The sequence below is a fragment of the Eubalaena glacialis genome, chromosome 5 (assembly GCF_028564815.1).
Source record: "Eubalaena glacialis isolate mEubGla1 chromosome 5, mEubGla1.1.hap2.+ XY, whole genome shotgun sequence".
NCBI classification, from domain to species: Eukaryota; Metazoa; Chordata; class Mammalia; order Artiodactyla; family Balaenidae; genus Eubalaena; species Eubalaena glacialis.
In genome coordinates, this window is record NC_083720.1 from 112,608,827 (window position 1) to 112,636,001 (window position 27,175).

A 27,175-nucleotide genomic window follows, 5' to 3' on the forward strand; every position below is an offset into this window, starting at 1 on the left:
GGCAGCACTTGGACTGCAAGGACCCACGTGGCCAGAGGATGCTTTGGCGGAGGTGGGGCTCAGGGCTGGGACCCACACCATCAGAGGGGGCCTTGGGGTTGGGGGAGGCTCAGGCCTGGGACCTGCGCAGCCAGAGGGGGCCTTGGAGGTGGGTTATCAGGCCTGGGACCCATGCAGCCGGAGGAGGTTTTGGGTGGGGGCCCAGGTCTAGGACCCATGTAGCTGGAAGAGGCTTGATGGGAATGGGGCTCAGGCCTGGGACCCATGTGGCTGGAGGGGGCCCCTGGGTTGGGGGCTCAGGCCCCGGACCTGCATGGCTGGAGGGGATCCTGGGGACCCAGGCCTGGGACCCCAGCATGCTCACTGGGGCCCACGCAGGTGGGGGAGACCCTGGTTGCATTCCCCTCTGATCTCCAGATCCTCCAAAGGTCCCTCTCTGTCCCTGCTGATGCCCTCTCCGTGAGTGGGAACCTCTCTTCTCCCCAGCCCCCCTTCAAGGGTGCCGGTCCCATCCTGCCTCCACCCTTTCCCCACCTCCTTCCCTCCCACATCCTACCTGGTTGTGTGGGGATTCCTACCATCCCTTTAGGTGTCCGAGGTCCCCCACTGGTGCCCAGTGTGTACTGTTTTTTAGAATCCATGTATAAGTGATATCATATAATATTGGTTTTTCTCCATCTGACTTACTTCACTTAGTATGATAATCTCTAGGTCCATCCATATTGCTGCAAATAGCATTATTTCATTCTTTTTTATGGCTGAATAATATTCCATTGTATATACCACACATTCTTTATCCATTTGTCTGTTGATGGACACTAAGGTTGCTTCCATGTCTTGGCTGTTATAAATAGTGCTGCTATGAACATTGGGGTGTAGTATCTTTTCAAATTTGAGCTTTCGTCTTTTCCAGATATATGTCCAGGAGTGGGATTGATGGATTATATGGCAACTCTATTTTTAGTTTTTTAAGGACCGTCCATACTGTTCTCCATAGTGGCTGCACCAACTTAACATTCCCACCAACAGTGTAGGAAGGTTCCCTTTTCTAAAGGAGTCTTTTTATAGTTGGATGCCATTTACTCATTTATTAATTCAGCAAGTATTTATTAACCTCCTACTATGTGCTTCTTCAGTACAATAATTTGTCAGTGATGATTTGAACATATTTTTATAAGGCCATCAAATTTGAAGAAGATAAAGTGCAATGCTTTTAGACTCTGCTGCCGAAAGTGTGGTCCCTGGAGTAACATTGGCATCACCTAGGAATTCATTAGAAATGCAGAGGCTCAGGCCCTGCCCATGATGTACTGAACCAGAATCTGCATTGAAACAGTATCCTCAGGTGATTTTCATATATCTTAAAGTTCAAGAAGACTGTGCAGTGGTGTATAAAAATGTTAAGGATGCATTAGTAGATTTTAATTATTTGCAAATTATTGCTAACATGTACAAATACAGATTATAGACTGAGTTTTATTACCTCAGTGATGAAAAGAAGTTCTCCTTCAAAATCAGAGAGACGTATTGCAGGGGCTTTGAGCCAAGCTCACTTTTTTGATTTGTTGGTAGTTTGACAAATCATTTTTGAAACATCTCTCTGTATGATATAGGCAGGAATGAGACATAGATCCTGGTTTCAGGGAACCTACATTTTAGCAGGAGAGACAACCAATTACTCAATTATTAAAAATTATTTTGAGGACATAAAAGGAATGAAGTTCTGACACATGCTACAACATGGATGAACCTTGAAACCATTGTGCTTAGTGAAAGAAACCAGTCACAAAAAACCACATTTTATATGATTCCATTCATATGAAAAGTCCAGAATAGGGAAAGTCTATAGAGACAGAAAGTCATTTAGTGTTAGCTTAGGGCTAGAGTAAGGGTATTTAGGAGGGGGGCCAGGGATGGATAGGGCAGTGATAGATAAAGGGTATGTGTTTCTTTTGGAGATGACAAAAATGTTCTATGATTGGCTGTGGTGATGGTTGTACATATCTATGAATATACTAAAAACCATTGAATTCTACACTTTAAATGTGTGAATTTTATGGTATGTGAATTATATTGATTAAAATGTTAACGATTATTTTGGGGAGGACTAGGAGAAAGAGTATTGGATTCTATGAGTGTGTATAGTGGGGGCTTTAGTCCTGGACACTAAAGGCTTCTTTGATTGGGTGTCTCTTTAGCGGAGCTTTGAGGAATGGGTGGAAATCACCTGGGCAAGGGCAGGGAGATTCAAAGCATTCCAGGTAGAAGGAACAGCATTGCCTGGGGACTATGGTAGGAAGGCTCCACAACAAATGAAGACCTGAAAGCCTAGTGTGATGGAGCACAGGGGCCAAGGGGAGGAGAGTGTCACGGGTGAGACTGGTGAGATGGTGGGGCCCAGGTCATAAGGGGTCTGCAGGATGTAAAGGTCTTTACACTAAAACAATAGAAAATTACTGAAGAGCTTTAATAATGAACAGGTGTGATTTTTAAAAAATTTTTGATCACTCAATTTCGGGTAGAGAATGGATTGGGTAGGGACCAAGAATGGTAATGGAAGACCTTTATAGATTATTGTATAGTCCAGTGTTTGGACGGATGTGGTCACAGTGGAGGAGAATAATAGATGTTTCAGGATATGTTTTGAATGTAGAGTCAACACTTACTGATGGAGCGGGACTGGGTAAAGAAAAGGCTGAATCAAGGATGGCTCTTGGGTTTCTGACTTGTACATCTCCATCAGTTCAGTGTTGGGCATGTTTAGTTTGAGAAAACTGTGGTCACACACATGGAGATGCTGAAGAGCTGTATTTAAAGGACTAGAACTCAAATGAGTGTTCTGGGCAGATGATGAAATTGAAGCATTGTTAGCATGTGGGTGGTAGTTAAAGTCATGGGTGAAGATGAAATGGCTTCAATAGAGAACATAACATGAAAAGAGACTGAAGACCAAACCTCTAAGGAATGCCAGCACCGAAAGGTTGCATGGAAAAGGATGAGTCAGCTTAGGAGACTGAGAGGGGTATTTAGAGAAGTAGGAGGGAAACCAAAAGTATGGTTCAGTGAAATCAGAAGAAGAGAATGTATCATGAAGTAAGGAGTAGGAACTCTGTTGAATGATGCTCAGAGGTTACATACAATGATGATGGAAATGTTTATTGGCTTTAGCAAACAAGGAGGCTCTTTGTGACTTTATCAAGAGCATTTTCAATGGAGTGATGGGGCGGTAAACCAGATCGGAGCAGATTAAGGAGGCAGTGAGAAGTGAGGAAGTAGAAAGAGTGTGGAAACTCATTTGAACTGTTTAGCTGCAACAGGGTGGAGAGAGAAAGGACTGTGGCTGGAAGGGAAAAAAATGGGTTCAAGTCAGCATTTTCAAGGACTTAAGCATGTTTAAACACGGATGAGAAGGGTCTAGTAAAAAGGGGAAATTTTTATAGGGAAAGAAGTGATGCTTTAATGATGTATTTTGATGCTTAATCAGATATTTCATATTCTGTAAATATTTACTGAGCTTTCACTTTGTGCCAGGCATTATACTGGAACTAGGGTTATAGCAAAGACAAGGAGTTTCTGCCCATTGGTTACTTCCCATGATGCCTCCTAGTGGCTAAAGTTCCTTAAGACCAGGTTCTCAGTCTTCACTCTGCTTTACCAGTATCTAGATAATGCCTGTCATACCAAAGATGTCAATAAATTTTGCTGAAATGTGTTATTAAACCCACTGTCAGTAGGTGTGATTTTGGGGTGATTGTTTCAATAATGGTGGCATATGTATTATACTTAGTAGTAATTACCAGTGGTAGGCAATGGTAAGGATTAGGTTTATAAGTACCTACCACTCACTAATGCCAAAAGAATTTCCCTCCATAGCTACCAACCCCTTAGAATGTCCCACAAGCGACTCCTTTTTGTCCCTCCCCTCCCCTCTCCATCTAGTCTCCCCATTCCATTGAGTCTACCTGTACCTATGGTAGATGTCAAGTCCATCCTATTCACTCAGGCCCCATGGCCATTGTTTTAAACCGTCACTATTTCTCACCTGTGTTGATCTAACAGTCACCTAACCCATCTGACTTACCTTCTTCCAAGTCATCATCCTACACTGTTCCCAGAGAATGTTCTTAAGGCAAGTGGGTGTAACTCCTGGGTGAAAAGACTTCAGGATACACTTCAACCTTTTGTCATGTCCTCCTTGCCTGCATCTATCCAACCTCACCCCCAGCTTCCCCTACACCCCACATTCACTCATACCAAAATACCTGTCCACATACACTGTCTTCTCTGGCTTTGTTTATTTGTTTTTGTTCTAGTTCTAAGACTTGATTCAAGCATCACTGCACTTCCTCTCCTGGAAACCTTCCCTCTACGTGTCCAGACTGAGTCGGTTGCTTCCTTTCCTCTCTGCTCCTATAGGGCCGTGTCCATACTTCCTAATGCATCCTGCCCTCTTTAGTATAATTGCTGTTTCTCAATTTCCCACACAGTGTAGAATTTGCTTGAGTTCCTCATAAATTTTGATTGAACAGTTCAATATTCAAGTAGATGAAAAATCTACTTACAATCACCTAAGCCTAGAACCTTACTCTTTCCTATGTAAACACAAAATAATTTGTGCACTGATTTAATATGCTCTGAATTACCCGGGAATACAACTACCATGTAAGTTGAGGGAAGGTGATACTTTGTTGTCTATGTCACTGTATCGTTTTGCAAAATACATCACTGATGGCAGCATTGCCTGCTAAATCACGTCACCAATTCAGGAGGCCTGTATCAGTCTGCATTTGTAGCTGGCCTGTGCACGCTGACTTTGTGTGGGTGTGTGTGCACATGAATATACACTGATTTAGCCCTTATTTTAAAATGTCAAATATGAAGCATTCAGGTGCAACATTTATGCTGATTCTCTGTGTGTATACCTTTTTGTAGCCCTTATTTCAAATTATAAAATATATACAAAGGCATATTGAATGGTGTCTTATTTCTCATAATTCCATACTTGCTCATTAGGTGGTGGGGGAGGGATAAATTAGGAATTTGGGAGTAACATATACACACTACTATATATGAAATAGATAATCAACAAGGACCTACTGTATAGCACAGGGAACTCTACTCAATATTCTGTAATAACCTATATGGAAAAAGAATCTGAAAAATTATATATATATATATATATATATATATATACATATATATATGTATAACTGAATTACTTTGCTGTACACCTGAAACCAACACAACATTGTAAATCAACTATACTTCAATAAAAAATTTGTGCACATATTTCCCTCATTATGTGTCCTTGTATAGTCATACCTGAATCATTATATATTGAAATATGTGCTATTTTATTATAAATCACTTTCCTTTTATTTTTTCCTTTATATCACAGATAGGAGATTTATACTGATTTTGCAAAAGATAGAAAGGATATATATTACAAAATGTTTACTATAAAAGGAGGGCATGGATCTAAAAGGGGAAGAACATCGGTATTTAGTGTCCACTTTTTATAGCAAACACATAGGGTCTTATTTTGTTACATCGACTTTTCTAAAATAGACACATTAATAAAATACTTTTTAAACATCTGTGATATATTTTTTCTTGTTTTAGCTTCAGGGGTATGATAATCATCGTTTTGTAAATGGTGAAAGAGGGAAAGGGAGACTCAGTGAATGGATGAAAGGCACTCGCCCACTTGGGAAGCCCTGGCAGGGGCTTCAGCCGATTGAAAAGTTGTGTTCTGCCCTTTGTCGGGCCCTGGTCTGGGCACTGAGGCATCTGGGTTTAGTCATACATACACCAGGACCATCTGCTTGACTTTGGGCATGTTCTTAGAGTTGACTGAGCCTCATTTTCTACAAATCTAAAATAAAAGGAATAGATTTGATTATTTTGATGTTTTTCACATTTGCCAATAACTGTGTCCCAGGAAGAATACTATGAAACACAGATGCATTTAAAACTATCCTGTTTACTAGGAAGAATTTTACTACCAGAAAATTTGAATGTATAATGTGAACTTGACCATGAGAAAGGCAAACTCCCAAACCAAGAATGGTCAGGTGCTTTTCCTATTAACAGTTGTTCACTTTTTCTGCCAACCACTGGGGTTTGCTGGCTGAAATGGTTAGGGAAAATATTGCAAAAGAAAAGATTAAAATTGAGAAAATTCTTTTTATTAACTTATTTTGTTTTCTGAAAGTTGGGAAACAGCATGTGGTTCTGTCTTGGTAGTGGGAGATAGAAAGAGAATTGAAAGTCTGATTATTAAGGTTGTTTTTACTATTCAGAGTTTTTTTTTGGTGCAGGTCCTCCTAGTCTAGGACATTATTTTTCTTTAGGCCGTGGTAGAGTTGTTAGGTATAGAGAATAAAAATACAGGACACACAGTTAAATTTGAATTTCAGATAAACAAGTCATTTTTTAAAGTGTAAGTATGTTCCAAATATTATGTGGAGCAATGTGATTTCTAAAACGTTAATGTTAGCAGTCTGCTAATGTTTGAGGGTTTTTCTTGTCTGAGGTCCAAAAAATATCACAAAGTTCCAGCCTTGAAGCAGCTCACAGGGGCCACAGTTGCTATGAGGGAGTTAAGTCCAGCAACCGTTGATAGGAACAGAGTGCTTTGGCTTGACTGTAAATAGTTACCTAGTTTAGCTAAGAAAGTCTGGGAAGGGCTACTCATCTTGAACATCAAACTGTCAAAAATCTGCTCACAGTTACACCAGGGAGTCCACAGTGTAAATGGGAAAGAATGACTCTTGAGTCCCCACCCCGCTGACGAGTCACGCACTCTGGACTGTCATGAGGGTCTGAAGGCGGTGGCTTCCAACAGAGGCTGCCCAGGCAAGTGGGTAAATATGGTAATAAACCTGTCCCCGGGGGCTGGATGGGCAGTGCAGAAGGGATGGACAGATGGAGTCCGGGTGGACAGGGAAGGAGTGTGTTGGTTTTGGCCTTGGAGTGTAAAAAACATCTGGGAAATAAAATGAATGAAGCTGACTGCAAATGTGAACCTTTGCCAAGATTGTGTAAGAAGGTGCAGCGAGGAACTGGAGCAGATACTGCCTTCCCTCTTCTTGGCCTCCAGCTTTGAGATTTAAAAAAACAACAGAGAAATCACGGTGTTACACATGGGAACACTGGCCAGATTTATAAACGTTTAAGTTTGATTTTCCCCAGTTCCCCTGTGTGGTAAGTTGGTTGCTCTGGAAGTGGGTGGAGCTACCGTGTGATCTGAGAGCATGGGACGCGCAGAGCCTTCAATCAGCATCTGTCTAGAGATGTCAGAGACGTCGTCTCTAGAGCTGGGAACAAGGAGGAATTCGAGGATCAGATGGCAGGAACGGGGAACAATAGTAAGAGGACTCAGTGTGAGGACAAAATCGGAAGGGAGACTATTTCCTCATGGGTGGGGAACAGCACCAGAGGCCTGAAGGAAAAGAGAAGATGCCGGGTGAACACAGCCTCCCTGGCCAGCCAGCTGCTCACGACCACGTGCGGAACTGGGAGGGCAGCCCTGACCCTCTGACTTCTTATCCCAGCGGGAAATAGAAAACCCGGCAGCGGGCAGTGACACTGCCTCCTCCCGGTGGTCACAGTCCTCCGTGTTTGCAGTGTGGACCCTCCTTCCAGGCTCCAGGTCTCCGGATCCTTTCTCCTCCTGTGTCCTGTGGGTGTTCCCCAAACCCCACGGAGCTAGTCCTGGCTGTCTTAGTGAGCACCCCCTTCCTGCTTGTCCTTCTGCTTGCATCTCATTTCTCCAGCATCAGCCTTCCAACTTTTTTGATTGAGTATACCTGTGAATAAAAATTGTCGAGTACTCATCTCCAACATACATTTATTTCCTTATAAACTATATATAAGAATTATGTATATATATATAATTATGTATATAAGTATATAATTATGTAAAAACATATGGAATTATAAACAAATCTATATAATACCAGAAATATATATATTATATAAATATTTATAAATAAATTATAAAACATTTAAATTGATAAATAACAATTTTATTATTTATAATTTATAAATAAATTATAAATAAATACATAAAATATAAAATATATATAAGATAAAGTGTTTAGATATCAAAATAAAAAATGGAAGAGGTCAAAAAATTACTAAAATAAATGTATGTTTTTTTCCCACAATTCCATCTGTCCTCTTGGCCAAATCTTGGAGTGCATCTGTGTGGTTGGGAGACCCCTGCTGGACAGGAGTGCACCTGGGCCTGAATCTGATCTGGTCTCATAGTCACAGCCTCCCTCACAGCCTCCCTCAGCTCCTGACTGGCTCCCCTTTCTGTAGTGCAGGGCCTGGAGCTCAGCGCCCAATATCCAGGGTCAGACAGACTTGAGAATCTTTAGCTAAAAGCACTGACTTTCTGGCTTTCCCTCAGTACAGGAGTAAGTGATAAATACCTGAGTAATCTCATGCTGCGTCTGCTTGCTTCTCTGAGCAAGGAGGGATTCTGGCGCATGCCCGAATCAAGGGTAGATCTGGGAGGGGGAATGCCTCCAAGTGATAATGTGGTGACACCCTCAGAGGTCAGGAACCCTTGGGAAGTGGGAGAGGCTGGGTCTCTGAGAAACCTGAGGATATTGAAAATGAGGAAGAAGTTAGGAAGTTCTGTTACAAATGGGTCATGGGCTGCAATCAAATGTATATGCAATGAAATCTATGCATAGATCAGAACAACTTATGAAATGTGTCATCAGTATTTAAGAGAAAAGATTAGAAATAAATCCTGCTAAATTATAGAAAATACCCTCAAATTAATAGCGAATTCCTGAAAATACTGTTTATCTTTATGCTTAGTTTCCTCATCTACTAATTTGCAGATAATATGGCTTCATTAGGACCTCACGGTTCTCACTAGGATAATTCAGTGATAAGGCATTTAGTGAAAGAAAATAGCCATTTGTTAGGCAACTGAACAGCTGCTAAAGCTTGTTGGAGACAAAGCACAGGGGACAAGCATTTTGCCACACCCACATGAGCTCATGTGGGAACTGTGGACCCAGCCTCACTCTGTTGGCAGCTGTTGGGAAAGGGCTCCCACTGCAGAACTGCTGCCTTCCCAATGGCATGAACGCTGTGGCAGGTTCAGATCTTTCTAAACCACCCTCTTTTGTCCATCCACTCTTGCTTTTCCCCATCATCCATCATATCTCATTCAGGAAAGAGGTGAGTGGGGTCTCACTTCCCTTCACTTCTCTATCTTGAATACCTAAATTAATTTTTAGGCATTTATGTAAGAAAAGGCCTATCCCCCATCTTGGTAAGTATTAATGTCCTAGTACTTTCAAAGCACAGTTTTAGGCAGGAAATAGGGAGGTTGTGTTTGGATGGCAGTCCAATGACAGTTGGTGATAAATTTTTGTTTTGAGTAGGGAAACAAGTGTACAGTGATATCAGAGATACTTCTTGAATTACTGCCTAATTTTTTGGTAGGTATCATATTTCCCTTGGCAAGAAAATGTTGTTTAGGGATGCCTTTTTGTCTTCATTCTGTATTACACTCTCTGGGATTTTTTTGCTTTGCTTCTGCTAATGTTAGAAGCTCAACTCCAGGAAAATAATGTACAGGGTTAAGCATTTTGTATTTTTATTGGGTTTAAAGAAATGCTGTATTCAGGCTGAGTTAACACTTTGTTCTAAACTTTGAAAAAATAATTTAATAACTGACAGTGCTTTGGAATCATCTCTTAAACACGTAGCAATGTTACTCTGAATTGGAATATATATATAGTTTATTTATTCAACAAATATTCATTGACTGCCTCCTTTCTGTCTGGCACTGTTCTAGAAGCTGAGGGTAAAAATTGTGAACAAGACAGTGGAGCTTATTCTTATTTTTTCGGTGGGGGGAAGAGTACAAAACTCAGTAAATAAACAAATTAATAAGATTACTTCAGATATTAAGTGTGGAAAAGAAAAATAAAGCAGAGGTATTTATCAGGGTCTCAGCAAGAAACAGAGGTGTACTTAAATTATAACTGAGAAAAGTTTAATAAAAGTTCTATTTATAAAGATATGGGCAGGAGATGAGTAAGGAAACCTCAGAAATTAATATAGTGCTTTAAGGCTGGGAACAGAGGCAAACCCTGAATTGGAGGACCCAGTTCCCTGAAGGATGGAGAGGACCAGGTGGAGAGGGCCACTGTACAGAGGCTCTGACCTTCAGTGTGGGCCTCAGCCAGCCCTTGGGTCTCTCTGGGGATGGAACTGAGGAAGTAAGTTGTCCACCTCACGGGCTCCCCACTGGCCTAACCCACTGGAAGTCACATGGCGAGGGAGCTGGATGATGTAGTCCATACTGGTCAGCCTTCCAGGGAACAGAGCAGGGGGGAAAAACGTGGACAGTGTGGGTCTCGAGGAGCAGGGAAGACATCCAGAGCCAGAGGGAAATGGAACATTATATACAATGGTTGGTGATCTCAAATGTCATATTGATTCTGCCTCAAAGGCACTTACAGTTTATTTGAAATGATCCAAAGTAAGTTTATGAAAACATAACTAGCAACATAAAACTGGTTATCGGTAATAAAAGTCTTATACACTATAACACTTATATTTGAGAAGAGGAAGGGATTGCTTCTACTTTGGAAGATGAAACACTGCATGGAGTGAGGGTAATTGCATTTGAGCTTAAGGAATGAGTAGAGTGTTCATTGTTGGGAAAGAAGAAGTGAACATTCCAGGACTATAAAACGTCATGGGCCAAAGTGCAGAGATAGGACATGTTTTAGGAACAATTTGGCTAAAGTGATTGGATGATTCTACAATCCTTTTAGACTCATAGACTTGTACTTAAAATAAACCTACTTCCTTCTCAACTTCCACTCAGTGTAGAAATCGCATTGATAGGTACTAGCTTGCTGCCTTTCTCCCTCCCTCTCTTCCTTTCCCTTCCCTCTTCCTCCTTACCTGTGTGCCTTTTGACAAGCATTTATTGAGCATCTACAGTTTATACACAGTTGTAATAAGGCCCTGTAATGAACAAGACCATGTTCCTACTCAGGGAGCTCAGTTTCAATTTTATCATTCCAGATGGTTCCAGTGATTCAGCAGGATCCTAATAGTAATAGCTAACATGTATTGAACATTTTTTATATACCAGACACTGTCCTTATTTCAGAGGACTTGGTTTGTCTTATGAGGAATGCATTAAAGATTTAGGAGAAGGGATTATTGAAATGATCTTCCACATTTTGGCCCTACAAAGGTGTGTTGGACTGTTTTAAAAGAAGCATCCATTTGCTGAAATATTAAATTGACTGACAACCTAGTGCATATCAAGTGTGCCTAAGATTTTAAATTTAACTAGTGTAAGAGGAAGCTCTTTTCATTGACAGACCCATACAGATTGAATTTGGGCCCCAAGTGAGTTCCTTCCTCTCCGTGGCAGCATTGCCCCTGCTTCCCTCCTTTCTGGGATTCCAGATCTCAATTCACAGGCAGCCAGGCAGGTGGAAACTTCACGCAGCGACGCGACGGCAGGGAGCTGCAAGAGGCAGCAGGCCTGGGGAGGGAAGCACCCCCAGGCTCTACTCCAGGGCAGGCTGAGGTCTAAGGAGGGTGGAGCATGGTTTCTTTCCAGCGGAGGGAAGGGAGCTGACTTCCTTCTCTGTACTCAGAGAGATGTTCCTTTAGAGGCTTGCTGCGGTTTCTCTTCACTTCCAGTGTTGACAAGACAGAATTCATTTGGAAAAAGAGAGCTCCATGATTCATAATGAGCTATTTTGTGCTTTTAAAAACAACTCTTCAGAAACTGAATTTTCCTTATAACTCTTAAGTCTTAGGCTCGTTTAAAGAAATGAAGTTGTGTACGAAAATGGTGATGGCCTATATTAGGAAAGGCCAGTATATTGCATTTTCCCTGCCCAACATATATGAATTGTAGATTGGTCTCCTATGGACGTTTTTCCTCAAGAAACCTGGATAGAGTTTTAGTGTTAGTCTTATTAAATTTGTTCATTAAACATAGCTCAGGCACCGTAGTAATATTTAAACTGGAGTAATCATTGGGTTGCAAATGAGATATTATTATTATTATTATTATTTTGTTAGAACAACTCAGGAAAATATAATTCTGGTTTATTGTTGGACAACATTGTTTCACACATACATCAAACAGACCAAAAAAATAAATAAATAAACAGCAACTTCATAGACAAAAAAAGAAAAAAAAGAAAACTTTTATCTTTGGCTTTTTTAACCTTCTCATACAAATCAACTACTTATGGTACAGCTAAGTATATACACAAAAAATGTTACGGGAATGCTCGGAATAAGATTGTTTTGTTGTTGTTGTTTTTGCTTTTTTTACAAGTTTTTTTTTCTCCTTTGAGATTATAATGAACATGGTCACACCACAAGTAAAGTCAGAAGTAGGACAGAGAACGCTCCGAAGGCTGGTTTGGTCACCCGAGATCATTAAAAATGGCTGACCCCCTAACAATATGTACAAAAATATAAAATGTAAATAAAAAATACAAACAAATTTTCCTTTTTAAAGTACTTTAAGAAAAAAAGCAGGGCCTTGGAAGTTTTTGTTCTTTTTTCCTCCCCTGTTGCAAATTCGCGTTGTGGTTTTGGTTGGGTGGTGGAGAGCGCGTGTGGCGCTTCCCTCAGTGGGCAGGCGGGCAGGCGGGACTCTCTACTCGAAGGTGACCACGTTTAGATTCTGAGACGGGAAGTGGAGGGCGAATAGGTCACGGTGGCCTTTTAAGTTTAACTTTTCCTTTTTTGCTGTCCAGTCCTCCTCATCGGTCTTCTGCTTCTCGGTGTCAACATCGTCATTCTCATCATATTCAGCTGCCTGCTTGTCTGGAGCTGCCTCAGTGTCATCATCTTCATCTCCATCCTCTTCCTCACCATCACCTTCCTCCTCCTCCTCCTCCTCCCCCCTTCCTCCTCTTCTTCATCTACCTCGGTGTCGGCCTCCTGCTCTCCATTTGCCTCATTAGCATTTCCATGAGCAGGTGCCTATCTCCCATTCTCCGCCTCCTCCACAACTTCCTTCTTCTAAGTCCTTGGTAGTGATTTCGGAGCTGGTGTCCACGGCCGCGTCTGACATGATGGGGCCCGCCGGTGATCTGACGCAGCGGATCAAAAAGAAAGCAGGAGTTCGACGACTCTGGCGATCAAGATGCCGGAGTCCGCAGCGGAGGCGGCGGAGGCGCGTGGGGAGCCGGACAAGGGAACAATGCAAAGATGGCTTTTCAGAGCAGCCAGTCCAAGTGAGATATTATTAATGTGGTTTTAAAGAATGTATTTCACACATTAAAGGAGAGTTTTAAATTTGCATTTTTACCGCTAAAATCCTGCAATCTAGGTATTTGAGAAGTTACTCTTAAGGTTATATGAGTGTTAACTTTCTCATCTTTCAACTTGCTTGCCAAGATTAATTCCAGATCAAATCCATATGGAGTGAGAGATACTGTTGAGCAGACCCCAGAGGTCCTGCCTGTGACACGGGTGGTCTGAGGGTGAGAGATGGACTGTACTGGGGGTAGGAGGGAGAAGCAGCAGGCAGGGTCCAGTTTCAGAAACTAGCTTTTGGAAGGAGATGGGGGAGTGAGGGGGTCCGGAGGAAGGAGAAAATGCAGGATGTGGTCATGGGGATGCTTGGAGACAGGCTTTTGCCCTGTACCAGCAACAGAAAGTGGTTCTTCTAGGGCCTCTCCTGTGGAGCTTGCAATTAGGCAGCCTTTGCAAGCACTGGTACAGCCAGCTTTCTTCCAGACCCCAGAGAAAGGAAGCATGCACAAAAGACCAGGGGAGAGAGACTCAGTTTGTGCAGAGGATCTCACGGACATAGACAGGGACTGTCCGTGTCTGTGCTCTTAGCCTCCGACCAAAGCTACCAGGACCCCTCTGCTGGGGTGGACTGTGTTTCTGCTTTAAAACAAGCATGTGGAAGGACAGAGCACTCCTGAGACTTTGTTTTTCTTCCAGTTTTATTGAGATATAATTGACGCACAGCACTGTATAAGCTTGAGGTGTACAGCATCTTGATCTGATTTACATACATCGTGAAGTGATTCTCACAGTAAGTTTAGTGAGCATCCATCATCTCACATAGGTATAAAATTAAAGAAATAGAAAAAATTTTTTTCTTGTAATGAGAACTCAGGATTTGTTCTCTTAACAACTTTTACATATAGCATTCAGCAGTGGTAATTATATTTATTATGTTGTACATCCCTAGTACTGATGTATCTTATAACTGGAAGTTTGTACTTTTTGACTCTCTTCATCCAGTTCCCCCTCCCCACTGGACTTTTTTTAGCTGCTTGTCAACAAGAAAGAGAGAAAGGTTTTCTGTGTGTATTCAGTTTGGAGTGTCTGCTTGCACTAGGTCCATGCTAGAGGCAGTCGTAGTTCACTTACTGCATAACCTCTGCTTCTCCACACACCTGTGAGGCCTGAGTTTTTGCTCTCGGTGAAGCAGATTGGGGTTGACAGTAAAAAAAAAAAAAAAAAAAGGAGGAAAACTCAGTATCCTTCTTGAATCAGATTAACAGCGACCAGATATGAGATCCTTTTTGAACCAGAAATTAAGGTAGATATGACTCAGCCTCCTAAAGTCAGATCTGTAATAAGTGAGAAAATTCCCATAGTGGGGAAGGAGGTAAAGAACTCTTGATTCCAAGCAAAATCCCCTCAGGCCCAGAATTTGGGAAGTTTAGTGTGTATTCTGTCCTCCCCTTATTGTCATAAAGGGGACTTCTGTGACCACTTGTTCTCTGGCTCATCCCAGACCCCAGTATGTGTTGGACAGTCTCAGAACTGCCTAGGACTGTGGATGAGCACCTCCATTCTTCTGGCAGAGTTTGGTGTCCAGCTGCATTCACGAGGGAAAGGACTAGGTGGACCTGGCATCTTTCTTCTCTTGTGAGAGATGCAGACCCTAGAGGAGAGGAAGATTGGAATCTGATGCTGACTGCTTCCTTTCCAAGACAGCCACTGATCTCTCAGCTCCAGAGGGTGTTAGGAGGAACTTCGGCATGTGCAGTCATGTGCAGTTGGGAAACTGGTGATGGTGCCCAAACACAAGGGCAAAAGAAAAAAGGAAGGTGGGATCTCTCTGGAAAGTCAGAAGAGATTCCCTGGCCACAAGTAAGTGTAACACAGAACTCCTCAGAGAGAAGACAATGTAGCAGATTTGTCAGGACTCTAAAAAGTCTTCTTGGAGTAAGATGTAATGAGATGAAGGCATTTAGTCATTAACATTCCTGGGCCGGGCTGGTTCTCACAAGAAAAACACTGAGGGCTATCATTTGCACTTCCGACCACAACAGAGTAATCCTCCCACCATAAACAGCTATGGAACAGACAGAATAGATGAGGCAGCTGTTTGCATGTGTTAGACAACAGGCAGAGCAGAGGAGCACAGGACAGGAGCCCTTGTTTGCCCTGGCTCTTGGGTTCAGGGATCTTTCCTGACTGTGGAGAAGTGAGGGGGATCCTGAGAAAGCAGTGGTCTTGCTGAGCTGAGAGGCAGGAATTGGGGTTTGGCACTGCTGAACTTTGTGGATAGAGGGGCTGGAGAAGAGGAAGTTGCTCAGAGGGGACCCCAAGATCTGTGTGGGTGTTTATCCGAGGTCTGTGGCCCAGGCCTGGGCTGTGCACATACACCTCCTGTGAGGTGTAACTGGGGAGAGGAAAGCCCACAATGAGAAACCTGAGTTTGCCCAGTGCCAGGAGATGCTGGAGGGAGTTCCACCGCAGAGGTGGGGAAACCCCACTGAACAACATGGGCATTCACTTGAGAGCACAGAGAGTCCACATCCTAGGAATAAGAACCGTTCCCTCAAGAAAGGGCCATACCTTAAGAACACATGCCAACTCTTTAAAGGAAGACAACATAATTCAGGCTCTTTACAATGTGTCATATATAATTCCCAGTGTACAATATAATAAAACTTGCCAAACACCTGAAGGGCCAGAAAATATGACCCAGAAAAATGGACCCAAGATGACCCAGAGGTTAGATTTAGCAGATAAGGACTAAAGAAGCTATTATAAATATGTTTAAGGACTTAAAGGAAGGGTTGGTCTTAATGATGGAACATGTGGGAATGTCAGCAAAAAAAAAAAAAAAAATAGAAGCTATAAACATGATCTACATGGAAACTCTAGAAGTGAAAAACAATATCTGAAACAATATCTTAAATAAAAAGTTCATTCTGATGAATAGAAAGAAAAAAGATTTTTAAAAAATGAACAGAGCCTAGAGACTTCTGGGACAATATAATCTATCATACACATAATTGGAGTTCCTGAGGGAGAAGAGAGTGAATGGGGCAACACAAAAATATATATATTTGAAGACATAGGGCTAAAAAGTCCCCAGTTTTGGAGACAAACATCATTGTGCATATCTAAGAATATCAGCAAATCCCAAGCAGGGTAAATAAAAAGAGATATACGCTTAGATATATCATCATCAAACTGCTAGAAACTAAAGATAAGGAGAAAGTCATGGAAGTGGCCAGAGGAGGGAGGGGGAAACACATTATACACCAGGGAACAACAGGTAAACTCTACAGATAATAAGCATAAGAAAGCTGGTGTGGCTTTGTCTTTTCAGATGAAGTAAACAAAAACTGTCACAGATCAAGGAGGACATTTCATGATGATAAAAGGACAGTTAAGCATAAAGACATAATCATCCTAAATGTGCATGTATCTAGTAACAGAGTTTCAAAATACCTGAGGCAAAATCTGACAGAACTAAATGAAGAAATAGTAAAATAGGTAAGTCAGAGATTTTAACAGCCCTTCTAAGTAATTGATGGACCAAGCAGAAAAAAAACAAAGAGCACATAAATTTAAACAACTCTCCTCCACTGGACATAGTTGGCATTTATAGACCCTTTATCTAGCAATTGCAGAACATACATTGTTTTCAAGTACACTTGGAGTGTTTAACATCATAGATTGAATACTGGATCATAAATAAATCTCAACACAATTAGAAGATTGAAAGCATAGAGACTATATGTTCTCTGACCACAGTGAAATTAAGTTAGAAATCAGGGACTTCCCTGGTGGTCCAGTGGTAAAGAATCTGCCTTACGATGCAGGGGACGTGGGTTTGATCCCTGGTCAGGGAACTAAAATCCCATATGCCGCAGGGCAACTAAGCCTGCACGCCCAAACTACTGAATCCGCGCACCTCAGCTAGAGAGCCCGTGTGCCTCAAACTACAGAGCCCACACACTCTGGAGCCTGCGTGCCACAACTAGAGAAGAGAAAACCCACATGCCACAACTAGAGAGAAGCCTGTGCGCTGCAACAAAAGATCCCGCATGCCTCAACGAAGATCCTGCGTGCTGCAGCTAAGACCCAACATAGCCAAAAATAAATAAAATAAATAAATAATAAATAAATCTTAAAAAAAAAGAAATCAATAACAAAAGCATTTCTAGGAAAAAAACCACCAAATATTTGAAATTAAGTAACACTCTTCTAAATAATCCATAAATCAATGAAGAAATTGAAAAAAATTAGAAAATATTTTGAACTGAATGATGATAAAAATACAACATTAAAATTTGTGGGTTGCAGTTAAAGCAGTTATTAGAGGGAAATGTTTCCATAACTATTAAAGAAGAAAGGTATAAGATAGAGCAAAGTAGTACATAGAAGAAGGGAGTTACAATATAAAGAGAAAAGCAGAATTTCATGAAGTAGAACATAAATATTAGAGAAAATTACCAAATGAAAGAATTGAAAAGATTAATAAAAATTATCCCCTAGCAAGAGTAATCAAGAAAAAAAGAATTATCAATAATAGGAATGAAAATAAGGATATTATTACAGACCCTACAAATGTTAAAAAGATACTATGCAAAACTTCATGTCCATAAATTCAATAACCTCTATGAAATGGACAAATAACCAACTTTACAAAACTGTCACAAAAAGAAATGAACAACCTCCGTAGCTCTATATCTAATTAAGAAATAGAATTTATAACAACTATCCACCCCTCTTCCTCAAAATAAAAATCTCCAGGCTCAGATGGTATTATGGGTGAATTCTATCAGACATTTGAGAAAGAATTAATACCAATCTCACATAAACCCCAAAATCAGAGGGTGAGGGAATGTTTTCAAACTCATGTTATGAGCCCAAGATAATTCTGACATTAAAACCTGATCAAGACATTATCAATAAACGAAATTACAGCCAGTATCTTCCATAAACATAGACACAAAAATCTTCAACAATATATTAGAGAAATCCAATGATGTATGAAAAGGATAATAAAGCCAAGTGGGGCTCATCCCAGGAATACAAGGTTGTTCAACATTTGAAAATCTATGTAATTAGCCACATTAACAGAAAAAAATGGAAACTTTATTATCTCAGTAAACACAGAAAACATGTTTGACAAAATTCAACACTTATTCAAGGTTAAAAAAAACTGCTGTCAACAAACTGGAAATGGGACTTGATAAAGGGCATCAATGAGAAAGTTACAGCTAACTTCATACGTAATGATGAGAGACTATGATTTCCCCCTAAGATCACAAAAGAGGCAAGAATGCTTATTTTCACCACTTCTATTTGATACTGTGCTATGAAGGTCCTTACCGGAACAATAAGGCAAGAAAAATAAATTTAAAAAGATTGGACAGGATGAGGTAAAAAGTCTTATTCATAGATGTTTATGTAGAAGACCCTAAGAAATCTATAAAAGTTTACTAGTAAGTGATTTTAGCAAAATATTAGGATATAAGGTAAATATACAAAAAGCAAGAGTAGTAAATGAAATTTTTAAAAATATAATTTTTAAATCATATCAAAAAGAAGATACTTAGGAATAAATTTAATAAAAGATGTGTAGGACCTGTACAGTGAAAACTACAAAACTTTGCTGAGAGAAAACAAAGATGATGTAAATAAATAGAAAGACATATAATGTTCATAGACTGGTATACTTAATACTTTTAAGATAAAACTTCTTCTCAAATTGATCTATAGCTTTATCTTAGTCCCAATAAACATTCCAACAGACTTATTTGATAATAGTTGCAAGTTGATTGTAAAATCTGTATTGTAATACAAAGGATCTGGAATAGCCAAACATTTTTCAAAAAAAAGTTGAGAGACTTACCCTAACTGATTCAAGACTTTGTATAAAGCTATGGTAATCAAGAGAGTGCTGTATTGGCATAAAGACAGACAAATTGGTGGAACAGAATTGGAGTCCAAGAAGACATCTTCACTGTTGATTTTTGACAAAGATAACAGGGCAATTCAATGGTGAAAAGAAAGTCTTTTCAATAAATAATTGTGAAGTGATTGGATATCTGTATAGGCAAAAAGTTGACCATATTCCCATACCATACACAAAATTAATTTGAAGTTGCTTGTAGACTGAAATGTAAAAGCTAAAACTTTCAAACTTCTAGAAGAAAACACAGGATAATGTCTTTGCACTCTTGAGTAGGAAGAGATGTCTCAGAGAGGACAAGAAAAGCCCAAACCATAAAGAAAAAAACCAAACTGGTAAAATTGAACTTCATATAAATTAAAAAGTTCTGCTCATCAAAAGATACCATTAAGAAAATGAAAAAGTAAGCTACATATTGGGAGAATATATTTGCCAAATTGCTATAATCAATAATAAAATATCAAAGTCAATAAAATGGGCAAAATACCTAAACAGACACTTCACAAAAAAAGATGTATTTATATTCAATAAATTCATGGAAAAATGTTCAACGGCATTGATCATCAAGGAAATGAAGATTTTACAACCACTAGAATGGATAAAATTAAAAAGACTTCATCAATGTTGACAAGGATGTGGGGCAGCTGGTACTCTCACGTGTTGCTGGGAAAATACCTTGGGGGAAAGTGTTTGGTAGTTTCTTATGAAGTTAAATATACACTTATCCATGACCCCGCAATTCCATGCCTAGATTTTTACCCAAGAAAAGTGGGTAAAAAGCCACGTACAAGAATGTTCATAGCAGCTTCTTTCACAGTAGCCCCAAACTGGAAACAACACACATGTTTATGGGGAATGAATTGTGCTATGTGGATTTAATATAACACTATCCAGCAGTATAAAAGAATGATCTGTTGAAACATGAAACACTACGGATGAATTTCAAAACCTCTATGTTGAGTCAAACTAGACACAAAATAGCACATATATTATTGATATTTTATTTATGTGAAGTCAATGAGCTAATAAAATTAGTCTGTGGCAATAGAAATTAGAATGGTTGTTGCTTATGGGGTGGAGAGTAACTGGGTGGAGGAATGAGGAAAATTTCTGGGGTGACTTAAATATTCTGTATTTTGAATCATGTGTTGGTTATGCAGACACACACACACACACACACACACACATATATATATATATACTCTAAATATATATATATATAAACCATGAAATACTATGTATACTAATATATATGCAGTATGTACATATATATTAGCCAAAACTCATTTAACTATACCTTAAGATTGACACATATCACTGAATATAACTTTTACTGTAATTTAAAAAAATGAAGGATAAAAGCTTAAGGTAAGGGTATGGACGCAATTTCATTTTCTGAAGCTGAATGTAGTTGGCAGCTCACAAGTTGGGAGCAAGTTGGGGTCTGGGCAGAGAATGACGGTGGCTGCAGGTAGAGGAAGACGTGAATGAGACCACAACAGAGCTGGGAGAGAGGGAGGGATATCGTAGCTATCCTGAGTATAAAACTTGGGGGAAGGCAAAGCTGTCCAAGAAGGATGTTTAGGGAATTCTGTCTGTTGGAAGCAGTGTGAAGACTCTGGTCATTCCTTTAAGAAGACATGAAGAGCTCTGTTATTCTTCTTGGCTTTCGGAATAGATTGGTGTTCTTTTGAAAGTGTGACCATACTGAAACTAAGGGTTTCAGGTGGCATGCCCAAGCGATTTCAACTCTCTTGTTTAACTACCATAGAACACAACACCCCCATGGCATGGGGTGTGGGTACTGAGAAGTGTAGTGTAAATCTCTGATTTCCTGGGTAAAAAGGGCCTTTGAAGGAGGTTCTGCAGTGAGCCTTCTGTCATCAAATGGTAAGGGATAGTCCTGAGAGCCTAGTCACTTTAAAGGGAAATTTTACCTGTGCTTTATAAACGAAAATCCTGGTGATTTCTTCTTGGTTGCTTGTACAGGCTGAAGCACCCTGTGCTGTGGATTTATAGGCTCTTGCAGCTTGTTCACAGCAATTTGGAATTCCCTCTCTGTTCCTTTGTTTCCAGGGGGACCCCTAGGTTCCCCTGACTGTTGTGAAACAACTCAGAGCTTCAAAAACCTCAGAACATTCTGGGCACAGCTGGAATTTAGTCTGTTTACTGCTCAGCCACTAAAGACCTATATTAGTTATGGATTCAACTTTGGTATGTGAATCCCTTTGCCTCCAACCCCCTCTGCTGGCCTTGAATTTGCATCTTACACTCAACCTGTTTCCCCATCTAGTGTGATTTTTTTTATTTTCTTGGAAAATAAAGAACTCCAAATGAAAACAAAATGTTCATTTATGAGTAAGCACTCCACAAGACAGTTATTATTGTTCCCAGTTCTCGTTTTCCTGCCCGCCTTCCTGTCCTTATCCATCACAACACTGTGACTCAGTAGTTCTCAACCTCACTCCCCAATACGTCATTGTACAGCCATGAGACATGTCTCAAATGATGGGCTTTCCCCCCTAAATGCAGAGTGCTTAAAAAATATATTTCCATAAAATATTTCTAACTATTAACAGATTTGTTTACTAGTTTTTCATGTTTCTTGGCAGATTTTAATGTTAAAATCTTGCATGCCATCTGCTTTGAGGGAAGGATTAAGAGCAAGGGGAAGGGTGGGAAGGTAGAAGCTGAATTATTCTTAACAGCTCTGGGAATGATACCATATTTTAAAATCAATCCAGAATGGAAAATGGAAATTGCTTTCAGGCATGACAATCCAGCATTTACAGCTCAGTTTCTGTTTCCAGTTCTCCCAGAACACAGATATCATGAAATCTTTCATGAAACTCCAGATCTCCTCTTAAGATGATGTTTTGGAGGCATGGAAAAAAAGCCACAAACACTGAGGGCTTTTGCTGATAAAGGGTAAAATAAGTCTGTTTCCTATTTCCCCTCAACTAGTGAGAAGGAGGTTGGAGTGGGAGTGAGGTCCTAAGAATTTGATCAGGTTAAAGGAAAAAGTCTTTCTAAAGCCTCTGCTAATGTGCTGCTCTGAGGTGTGCACACCTGAGTTTTTGAGTATGCAAAGCTAGACTTAGGCCTTAGCTTTGAGTAGGAATGGAGAATTGAATGTCTTCATCTAGTAAATTTACAGGCATACATTTATTGCTTTTTGCAGATATTGAGTTTTTTATGAATTAAAGGTTTGTGGCAGCCCTGTGTCAAGCAAGTCTATCAATGCCTTTTTTCACAGCATTTGCTTATTTTGTGTCTCCGTGTCACATTTTGGTAATTCTCACAATATTTCAGACCTTTTCATTATTATTATATTTCATTACAGTGATCGTTATCCACTGATAATCTTTGTTGTTATTATTGCAAAAAGATTATGACTCAGTGAAGGCTCAGATGATGGTTAGCATTTTTTAGCAATAAAGTATTTTTAAATTAAGGTATGTACATTTTATATGCCTAATGCTATTGCACACTTAAAGACTATAGTATATTGTAAACATAACTTTTGTATGCACTGGGAAACCAAAAAATTTGTGTGACTCACTTTATTGTGATATTCAGTTTATTGCCATGATCTGGAATTGAACCCCAGTATCTCCGAGGTTCTGAAACGTGCCTGTATATGACTTTAGTGATTGGGGCTGGCAGTCAGTTTGAGGGGAAGGGTCCTACTTGGGAGCTTACTGGAATGAGAATGACTAAGAGTGACATTATCCTGGGGATAGCCTGATAAGGATAGACGTCGAGTAACATTTATTTTCCACAGAAATAGACTCACAGGCATAGAAAACAACTTATGGTTACCAAAGGGGATAGTGAGGTGGGGTAGGGGGAGGACAGAGAGATAAATTAGGAGTTTGAGATTAACTTATACACACTACTATATATAAAATAGATAAACAACAAGGACCCACTCTATAGCACAGGGAACTATATTCAATATCTTGTAATAAGCTATAATGGAAAAGAATCTGAAAAAGAATATATATATATGTATAACTGGATCACTTTGTTGTACACTTGAAACTAACACAACATTGTAAATTAACTAAACCTGAATAAAAAATAATAACATTTATTTTCCAAAAATTATTCAAGAACTTTGGAAGTTATCCTATATCATAAGCACATTATCTGAGACATGCCTCATTGCTGAGACCTGCAATGATGTATTGCAGTGTAGTTGTTGAGAACTACCTCAGTGTGACATTGGAAGGGCTGGAGTTGTGATGGGTAAGAACAGGAAGGTGGGCAGGAAAATGAGAACTGGGAATAATAATTTTTATTGAGTGCTTATTACGTGTCAGGCTTTGGGCACTTTCTGTACATTATTTCATTGAATCTTCACTCTGGGAAGTGGCTGTTATTCCCACTTAACACAATCAGTAAATGATGAATCCAGGATTCAAAATCCTATTTAGTGCCCCTATTCTTATAGGGCATGGAGAAAATGTACCATATGTAATTCCTTATTTAAATGAAATTAAAATCAAATCAATAAATATCCATTGATCACAGTATAACTCTTTGTAAGGACATAGATTTTGAATTATTCAGCCTTAAAACAGGAGATCCTGCCACTCATGACAACATGGATAAACCTGGAGGATGTTATTCTAAGTGAAATCAGCCAAACATGGAAAGAAAAATACTGCATGACCTTGCTTGTATGTAGAATCTAAAAAAGTTTAATACAAAATGTAAAACAGTGAGTTATCAGGAGCAGGGAAGTAGGGGAAATGGGGAGATGTTGGTCAAAGGGTAGAAAGTTTCAGTTATGTGGGATGAATAAGTTCTAGAGATCTAATGTACAACGTGACGACCATAGTTCATAATACTGAATTGTATAGTGAACATTTTCTAAGAGAGTAGATATTTGGTGCTCTCACCACACACACACACACACACACACACACACACACACACACACACACAGGTAACAAATAAGGAGATGGGTATGTTAATTACTTAACTATGTTAATCATTTCACTAGATGTATGTATATCAAAACATCATGTTGCACACCTTAAATAGATACAATTTTAATTCAAAAAATTAAATTTTATAAAAGGATAGAAGGTAAACATATATCAGATGGGACTTCTCTTCCCAAAGCAAAAACAAAACCCAAAACATCTCTACTTCTACACCCATCCTCACCTCCTTTTCGGGCTTGGTCCTTGGTCTACTCAGCAACACTTTAAAAAAAAAAATCTTCAGTCTCTCCCCTTGCATCCCTTCTACATAGTTCTACTTTATCCAGCTGAAAGATGAGCACATATTCTGAGATAATGTGCCAGGTTTTCATTCTTCATTTTCTTGTGAATGAGAGAAGGGAAAATGCCTCCCAGCCTGCTCCCCCATCTCCTCATTTTGAGATGCTGTTGCTGTGAAAGCAGGACTACAGAATTCATCGGCAGAGGTGAAATCCAAGTCTCAGGAAATGCAGTTTTTAAAAGGAAACCTCTTGTAAGAAGTAAACGCGTTGTCTGTCCTTGAGAGTGTTAATTGTGAAGTGGGTAAAACTCGGACTGTATGGCCCAGTCGGGCTTAAAGAGCAGGGGAAAGCCTGGCCGCCAAGAAGGGACAGTTGTCTAGAAAAGCAGAAGACACAGCATCATGGGATTAAAGAGTGTCACAGTTTTGTGAAAAAGCAAGTCATATTTGGTAAGGAGCCTAAGAAATGTAAGTGAACTTCTTACATGATATGTGATGCAATATTTTATTTAAGTAGAGCTCATGTCCTAAGTTGGGCCATTTTCAGGAGTACAAATGAGCTTTCTTCTTGAATGTAGACTAGGTTTCCTAGACTTAGACAGCCCTGATTTCAAATTTTTGGCTTAATTTATGAAAGAGGTTGAGAACAGAAATAGAGAAGATACCCAGTTATTAAGTCCTAACCCAAATTATATGTGTGGTGAAATAGGATTTGACAAATAAGTAAGATACTTTTGCCTAATAAATGTTCAGTCAGATAACTATTTATGTCCCCTCCCTATTCCAACTTTTAGGGACTCTCCATTGTCATTAGAATAAAGGACACATTTGATTGCATGTCCTGCTTCATAGTGCAATGTCCTTGTCTACTCTTGGCTTATACAACCTGCCTCTGAGCCTCCTCCATCCACGATGACCTGGGTTAGACAGTCATGTCTCTTATTTTTTTGCTCAGACTATTAATTTCACCAAGGACACCTTCCTCTTTTCTTAGGCTCCCCAGTTCCTTCCAATTCCTTGAGATCCTGTTTAAAGGAGTGATGGCAGGAAGGTTTAAGACATACAAATAAATCAAATAAGGAATGGTCAGTATTATAAGAATGAAATTCTATGGGAATTCAGGGGAACGAAAGATTACTTCAGCTCAGTACATCAGGGAAGAGGTAGCAAGTCATTGAAATTGTTGGAAGACAGAAAAGCAGGGAGAGACACACATTCGCACACATGTGCACACACTCAGGCATCAGCCGGGGATGGGATATGGGCCAGGCAGTCATGGTCTTCTCAGATCTGGACTCAGAATGCCAATTGTTAACCCCCAGCCCAGACTGGCTTCAGCTGTCACCTCTAGACTGCCCTGTGTGACTGTGACTGTGCCTGTGTGTGCACCTGCAGGGGAGCTGCATGGAGTGGCCGTGCTGCCCGGGGACAGGTGTGGACAGCAATTCTTGGTGGATGTAGCAATTGCATTTGGGCCTTTGCATTCAAATAAATGAATGAATTCTGAGTAGGATTTGATCATACTGAAGTGAAGGGAGGGAAGGAATTCCAAACAGAGAGAGCACCGTGAAACACCATGTGTGAAATGGGGGACTGTGTATTCTGACAGGAACACAGACACTAAGAGTGAAACAAGAGAAAATAATTTGTAAAAGTGAGTTAGGGACACTGGAAACTTTGAATGCAACTGTTGGCATTGGGAACTCATTCCCTTCCTGAGTTCAGGGCCAATTAAGAGATCTCAGGAGTCAGTAGTGATGGGATCATAATCTCATCACTATTACCTTTAAAGCTGATTAGAGAATGTTCTTTTAGACCAGTGGCCAGCTGGGTTTGTTAATTAGAATTACCAAACAGGCATGGGAATCACTGGGTAACTCAAGGCCTCTCTTGCAGGAGAAGGCCTCTTACTATGTGGCAGACAGCAGGGGCTATTCAATTGGTTATTTCCTTCCTTCTTTCCTTCCTTCCTTCCTCCCTCCCTCCCTCCCTCTCTCCCTTCCTTCCTTCTTTCCTTCCCTCACTATTTCCTTCCTTCCCTCCCTCCCTCCTTCCTTTCTTTTCTTCTTTTCTTCCTTCCCTTTTTCCATATTTATTAAGTACCTATAATGGGCCACCTACTCTTCTACATGCTGAGGATCAAGTATTGAGCAGGACAGACACAGAATTTATATTTGAGAAAGAGTTTAAGTTAAGGCTGACTGAATCTGAAAAGAAAATCCCAGAGAAGCCTCAGCTGGTTATGCTCAATTTCTTCTCCCAAACTCAAGATGCATTATAACCACAAAATGACAAATGTTTACCTCACTCAATTTTCTAACCTATAAAATGGTATTAAGAATTCTTCCCTTGAATAACTCCTCAATTTTTTAAGTCAAATGAAAACATATTGAAAATGTTAGCTTACTATTAACACATAAAGAAACGTTTAGTTAATAAACTGTAGTGTTTTCTCCTTAGGTGCTCTTTCTTCTCCTTCCTTAGCAACACTTATTACCTTAATTTCTCTTTGTCTTCTTATTTATTCTTTCACTTTCCTTCTTAACTTGGCTGCTTTTCTCCACTAAGGATGTTTGAGTTCTTTCCAAGAAAACCCTTCCTTGAGTTACTTTATGTAAAAGTCCTATAGCTACTCTGCATTGGAAAGAAAATTTGCTTGTGCTTTGGAAATGCTTTAAGTCATCATTTAAATTTGATAAGCTTGATGAATTGGGAGATTGGTAT

At 39.9% G+C, this 27,175-nt stretch overlaps 1 protein-coding gene and 1 pseudogene across 1 annotated transcript in view; one reads left to right on the top strand and one right to left on the bottom strand.

The window, feature by feature from the left end:
- The window catches only part of DCHS2 (dachsous cadherin-related 2), a 305,470-nt gene that overhangs the window by 85,400 nt on the left and 192,895 nt on the right, over positions 1-27,175 (top strand). The gene's annotated exons all lie outside the window — the stretch shown is intronic.
- LOC133092319 (prothymosin alpha-like) lies at positions 12,648-13,102 on the bottom strand (annotated as a pseudogene).